Below are 7,615 nucleotides of genomic sequence, written 5' to 3' on the forward strand. Positions count from 1 at the left end.
TAGATAGATAGATAGATAGATAGATAGATAGATAGATAGATAGATAGATAGATAGATAGATAGATAGATAGATAGATAGATAGATAGATAGATAGATAGATAGATAGATAGATAGATAGATAGATAGATGACTTTATTAATCCCACAATGGGGAAATTTCATTTATCTGTGGCAGCAACACGACATTCAGAAATAATCTATATAATATAACATCAATAAAGGACATCACAAATTACATTTATATTAGATAATTAAAAATATTACTAAAATTATTATGAAAAATTATTATCAAAAATGAGGTTCTTATTAAATAAAGAAATAAATATTAAATAAATACAGCTGCAAAAGTGTAAAAAACATGCGGTCTGCAAAACATGTAAACTGTAAAAAAACATTACAAATTTTTTCAAAATACAGAAATAACTAATGAAGTTCACACCAAGAACAAAAACAAACAACTGTTCAGGAACAGAAAACAATTTAAAATTGAAAAACAACAACTACAACAAAAGTAAATGAATCAATGACTAAACAGAAAAACACCCCTGGGACCGTGGAGTGTCACTTTGACACGGTGTTGTACAGTCTGATGGCTGTGGGGAGGAATGACCTGCGTTAGCGCTCCTTCTTACACTGAGGGTGCAACAGTCTTGTGCTGAAGGAGCTGGTCAGCGCCTCTACAGTTTGGTGCAGGGGGTGGGAGGGGTTATCCATGATGGATGTCAGCTTAGCTAACATCTTCCTGTCCGCCACCTCCTCGATGGACTCAAGTGTGCAGCCCAGGACAGAGCCGGCCCTCCTAACCAGTTTGTTAAGCCTCTTCAAGCTTCTGCCTGCACTGCCCCCCGCCCAGCACACAACTCCATAAAGGACCACTGAGGCCACCACAGTCCTCAGCAGCTGTCTGCACACGCCAAAGGACCTCAGTCTCCTCAGCAGGTGAAGGCCACTCTGGCCCCTCCTGTACAGAGCATCCGTGTTGTTGGACCAGTCCAGTCTGTTGTTCAGGTGAACACCCAGATATTTAAATGTGTCCACGACCTCAATGTCTGAACCCTGGATGTTCACCGGTGACTGTGATGGTGAGGACCTCTTGAAGTCCAGGATCAGCTCCTTTGTCTTGCTGGTGTTAAGCAGCAGGTGGTTAACTTCACACCAGCTAACAAAGTCAGTGATGACCCCCCTGTACTCCTGCTCATCCCCCCCTGATACACAGCCCACAATGGCACTGTCATCTGAGAACTTCTGCAGATGACAGTGGTGGGAGTTGTAGGTGAAGTCTGATGTGTACAGGGTAAACAGGAGTGGGGAGAGCACAGTCCCTTGAGGTGCCCCCGTGCTGCAGACCACCACATCAGACACACAGTCACGCAACCTCACAAACTGTGGCCTGTCTGTGAGGTAGTTGATGGTCCAAGCAACCAGATGTTGGTCCACACCTGCAACCTCCAGCTTCCTCCTCAGCAGTGATGGCTGAATTGTGTTGAAAGCACTGGAGAAATCAAAAAACATGACTCTCACAGTGCTCCCAGGGGCCTCCAGGTGAGACAGGGCCCGATGCTGCAGGTAGATGATGGCGTCATCCACCCCGATGCCTGGTCGGTATGCAAACTGCAGCAGGTCCAGTGCTGAGCTCACCTGAGTGCGGAGATGGCTGAGGATGATCCTCTCCATAGCCTTCATCGGGTGGGAAGTCAAGGTGACAGGTCTGAAGTGGTTCGGTTCCGTAGGACGAGGTACCTTTGGAACCGGAACCAGGCAGGAAGTCCTCCAGAGGACTGGTACCTTCTCCAGTCTGAGGCTCATATTAAATATGAACAGCATCACCACACAGAGCTGGTCTGCACACTCCCTGAGGAGCCTGGAGGTGATGCTGTCAGGGCCTGTTGCCTTCCTGGCCTTTGTTCTCCTTAACTCCATCCTAACCTGATTCAGGGTGAGGCAGAGGGGGGTTGGAGGATGGGTGGGCGGTGGCTGGTCTGGTGCTGTGAGTCGTTGGGGGGGTCCCTTTGCTTCTATTGGAAGAAGGGGAGAGTGGACTGTTTGGTGCTGAGGTGGTAACAGCTGCAGCTGGGAGGAGACGCCTGAGCTGGAAAGGTGTGAAGAGGGGGCCGAGTGGGTGGAGACTGGGGGCTGGGCAGAATCAAATCTGTTAAAGAACAGGTTCAGTTCATTTGCCCAGGCTTGGTCACCTGTGACCTGGCGACCATTTCCAGCCTCAGCATGTCCTGAGATCTGTTTCAGACCTCTCCACACATCACGGATGTTGTTCTGTTCCAGGCGCTGCTCCAGCTTCTTCCTGTAGCGTCTTTGCACTTCCTGATCTTATATTTCAGGTCCCTCTGTACTCTGCGTAGCTCCTCCTTGTCCCCAGAGAGAAAAGCCCTCTTCTTCTCATTCAGGAGGGTCTTCAGCTCAGGAGTAACCCAGGGCTTGTTGTTGGAAAAACACTGCACTGTTTTTGTTTGCACTGTGTTTTCCACACAAAAATTGACATAGTCCGTGATGCAGTCAGTGAGACTGTCAATGCCCCCCCCCGTTTGGACTGCAGAGAACGTCCCAGTCTGTGGTGCTAAAACAGTCCCTTAGTCGCTCTGTTACTTCCTCAGTCCAGATCTTCACCGTTTTAATCTGTGGTTTCTGCTGTTTCACCACTGGAGTGTAAGCAGAGGACAGATGGACCAGGTTGTGATCAGAGCGTCCTAAAGGGGGGAGGGGGGCAGAAGCATATGCATTCTTGATGTTAGCATAGAAAAGGTCCAGAGTTTTTCTGTCCCTCGTATGACAGTTCACATACTGGGTGAAGTTGGACAGGGTGGCGGAGAGGGGGGTGCATGCATGGTTAAAGTCCCCAGAAATCAGGATCAGGGCCTGCGGGTGTTGTGTCTGCAGCTGGGACACGGTGCTGTGCACGCGCTCACAAGCGACAGCAGCGTCAGCCGACGGGGGGATGTAAACAGTCACCACCAGCACATGGGAGAACTCCCGTGGAAGGTAGTATGGCCGAACTAAACGGCCGAATAAAATGTTTTACATGGGTTGGCCTCAAGGCATAAGTTTGTGTGTGTGAATATTAGTTGTATTATGTACGTTGACTTGTTTGTATAACATTTTTAGAGCCAACAGGTATCTTTTGAGTGTATGGACAGGCCCCGCCCCTTCTAGATTTGTATTAGATCTGAACCTGACCTTAATGACCATATACATCCAGCAACTTGTTGCTTTGTGATTTTAACCCCCTCCCCCCTCTCTATAATCACCCTCCTATCACCCCCTCTCTAACATCCCTTTCTCTTCCTTTCCGTCCGACCCAACACAAAAATGTTACAAATATAATTGATATAAATAAAGTTTATTGTAAATTACAAAAGGAGTTTATTCAAATATACATCTGGTGTGTTAGACGATTCATAACCCCTATTGTAACAGTAAAATATGTCCAACACAAGAGGCTTCAGCTCTCATCTGTTTGATCAACTGTTGGACAGGACAAGTAAAAAAAATACATTTGTCATTATTTTTACTGTATTATACATGTTTTCTTTTAAAGTTCCCGTGTTCTTCTTCTTGCAGGATGTCTGCAATGTTGACCTGTCTGCCTCCCTAACAAAAGAGCAGATTCTACATAAAAGAAGCCTGACAGCTAGATCAGTGGTCTCCAACCTTTTTCAGGCCAAGAACCAATTGAATGGCAGATAATACTTTCACGGACTGGTCTGAACAAAGTTGGCATTTGTGGAAAATATTTCTTTTTTCTAATTTATATACCACTACAAGAATTTTTTTCTTTTTTTTAAATTAAGATCACAATTACAGGATTACATTTTTTTTTTCATAGAACACCATTATAACATAACTCAATCCAGTCTCAGATAATCTTTCAGGGAAAAAAGTTTGTTTGTGTTTGTTTTTACATAAATCCTGAATCCTAGTGTATATTTTATTTAACACAGAGAAACATTTTCTCTGCTAAAGTTTCTTTGCTTCCTGCCTTATTTAGTCTTAATCTCTGTTTTACAAGTTTCCTCAGATCAGAAACATCTTCAGCAGGTTGGCAACTTCATTTGATTCAATCTTCATTTTCTATAAAACGTTTGCCACTTTTACGTCAGAGTGGATGCTAACAACTTGGCACAAACTTTGTCTGCGACCAACTTTTAAGATGTGACGGATAAATAAAGCAAAATAAAATGACGAAACTGCCGTAAAAATGGCATTTTCTAAATAGAACAATAAACATGAATCCATCATGTCTGCATCTTTATTTTTAGCGTGTGTGAAACATTCAAAATTCATTTGCCGCATAGAGCAGCTTCAGGTCCATGAGAACATCTGTCCGTATTTTGTAGAAAAATCCTGTTTTTGTCTGTAAACAGCAGCTTTATGTTTCTTTTAAGTCGAAAGCTGTTATTCGGTTTCCTCACTGAATCTTTTCTCCCCAAAGAAACTTTCCAAATACCGTATTTTCCGGACTATAAGTCGCCCTTTTTTTCATAGTTTGGCAACGGGTGCGACTTATACTCTGCAGCGACTTATATTAGAAATAAATTGAAATAAATACATTGTTAACCCTCCTGTTATGTTCATTTGTGAGGAACAGAGATGATGTTCCTGGGTCAATTTGATGTATGAGGAATGTTAAGTATTAAGAGTATATTAAGTGACTCAGAGAATCAGCAAACGTTTTTTATAGTAAGATCTTGAAGGCTAACAACATAATATTCTATTTTCCAATGATTTCATAGATTCAGAAATGCAATAAAAATGACAATTGTTTCTACAAATACAGGATGAAAACAGAGTGTTAGTTGGCCAATGATGCTTCATGAAAGGAATAAATAAATAAGTATGAGAAAGAATTACTGTGAAATTATGAGATAAACAGTCTACTGTGATTGTGTCATATGAGGTTGTGCAAGTTATTAGTTCTTGGTCTCAGATTTTGTCAAATAAATTTGCCATCAAAATGCGACTTGTAGTCCATTGCGACTTATCTGTTTTTTCTACTTTATAATGCCTTTTTGGGCTGGTGCGACTTATACTCCGGAGCGACATATAGTCCGGAAAATACAGTATGTTTAATTGTTTTTTTCTCAGTAGTTATTAGCTTTTAAGCGTTGAGTGACTAACTTAGCGGTTCGAGCAGCTGCTCAAAGTCACATGACGTGTCAAGACAGATCGATGTGGTGAAGGGGAGTATTCCAAAAAGCAGGTTATGTGAGTTACCGCAGTAAGTTTGAGGCTAAGGAAGCGGATAACTTCAGCTTTCGGTTCCAAAAATGAAGGTATGTTTCAGGGTATGCTTAGTTCCCATAGCAACTCATGCTCTGAACATAACCTGGTCTGGGGCAGGTTTAGTTGAAGGTTAGTTTGTTTTCAGAGAGGTGAAGCAGCATGGAGTGTCCATTTGAAGATGATTTAGTGGATGAAGAAGCTCAGATAATACTTTTTCCACCATGATAGGGTGATAAGACCACATATGGATGCTGGAAAGATAAACTTTTTTACATTAATCTAACTTAATTATTTGCCTCAGTTAAGATAAATCATTTTGTTTGAGTTCAGTCGGCTTAAAAATAACACGTCGTTATCAGACATTTATTTTAATTTCATTTAAATTAATTCAATTAAGTCGGTGCAACTTTGGTGCTGCTTTTAGATCGGCAGTGCAAGGAATTGTGGGATACCATTCCCTTTGCCTGTCTGGATGGATTTGGGTTTAAGTGTGGGTTTATGTCCAAATGTGTTTTGTTGTAGCTGTTTTACTGTTTTTTGTTTAGTTATTTGTCCTGTTATTTTTAATTCTTTCTGCACCATGAGTGAGAGGGAGGGAGAGGTGAGCTCTGTTAGGGGTAGTTTAATAGCCAAAGTTTACTATGGAGATCTTTGTTTTAAATATCTGAACGGAGCCTAATGCCAAACTAAAAGAAATATGGAGCGTAGTTACGCCAATTCAAATCCGGTCTTTTGGAATTGACATACCCAGAGTAAGCAAGTTCAGGCGGACTTCAGTAGAGTTCAGGGTTAAAGTCAGGGTAGTTTAAACATGCTTTCTGGAATACCCCCCAGAATCCTGTATTTTTATAAAAGAAAAAAAAAACATCTTTCATGATCAGAATACAAACAAAATGAAAACAATTGAAGTTGAGTTGAATCTGCCCCATGTACTAATTTTCAGTACAACTGCCTCTGGCATTATAGAGCATTATAGAAGTCTCAGCACCTACGCACCAAAAAGGATTCTATTCTATTCTATTCTTGTCTAGTCTAGTCTATTGGAGTTGATTCCAGTATATTCTTGTCAAGTCTAGTCTGGTCTAGTCTATTGGAGTCTATTCTAGTCTAGTCTATTCTATTCCATTCTACAAACTTTTTGATGGAACAAGTTGGTGTTATGTCCCTCTTCGGGGAGGAGGGAGATAATATATAGCAAAGAAATTTTTCTAAAAGGGCTACGTTGGCCCAACAACCATTTATTAGGGTGACAAATTGCAGGAGTCACAGCACAAAACTCAAAGAAACTAACAAACAAAACAAAAGTGTGACTCAATGTTTGTATACTTGATATAAATTCTTAGACATAGCAAGAAAACAATGAACAGAAATATCGTCACTAAAATATAACAATGCAAGATTAATTCTAACGAGGGGAATTACAAAGTAAAAAAAAAAACAAGGAGAGGAATAACCAGGCTACATCAAGCTTTGATCCGGAAGACAGCAGGAGCAGGCTGAAACACAAATTCCTCCTAGGAATTCAGGGTTGGACCAGGGGTTTCTGCGAGCTTTTAAACTTCCCTCCCACCCTGGTGATTGGTGTGATCTACTGCCTCAATCAGCTCCAGCAGGAGGCGGGGTCAGCGGCGGAGGGGCTGAACCTCTGGAGGAGCTGAAATTCCAAATGCACACACCATTTCAAACAAATGCAAACACAAACAGCCTAGACCAGGGGTTGTAACAGTTGGTAACAACTAATATGTTGTAGGTGCCAAAAGTGATATTAAAGGATTCATCTGTTTCAAGAGATCCGCTTGAAAAAAAAGGTCAAATCTGTATCCATCATATGTGTTGTTCACCACCATGGGTAACAGTTATTGGCAAGGCGTCACGTTTTCCTCTGGGATTACTCATCTTTATGGCTGCAGGTTCTGTCTGTGTTTTGGATAAAAGGATTCTGAAAATTGCACGAGGCAGTGCTCTTATCTGTAAAATCCATGTGGAGAGGTACCTGCATCTGAACACGCTCTACATGGCATTAGGCTTTCCCAGACACATCCACAACTGAACATGACAGACTCCTGCCTACTCTGTGTATTTTCACTCTATAATTCATGAATGGCGAGTACAGCATGGAGGGAAGATTGCTGCTTGCTTTGACTATTGGTAATCAGAAGTGCGACTATAATTATCCTCCATTCAATCTTTTTTTTATTTCAGAGCATTTGAATTACATCAACAAACCCATCACATTAACCTTAAAATGTGTGATGGGTCACAACAACAACAAAAAACAGATGTAATCAGTGTAGAACTAGAGCCTGACACAAGTTATTTAGAATCCCATCCTAAACGGAGGAAAATCCCAATCAACTAGGTAATGTGACATTTCACATTA

The sequence above is a fragment of the Oryzias latipes genome, chromosome 10 (genome assembly GCF_053564925.1).
Source record: "Oryzias latipes strain Hd-rR chromosome 10, Olatipes_Hd-rR_3.1".
NCBI lineage: Eukaryota > Metazoa > Chordata > Actinopteri > Beloniformes > Adrianichthyidae > Oryzias > Oryzias latipes.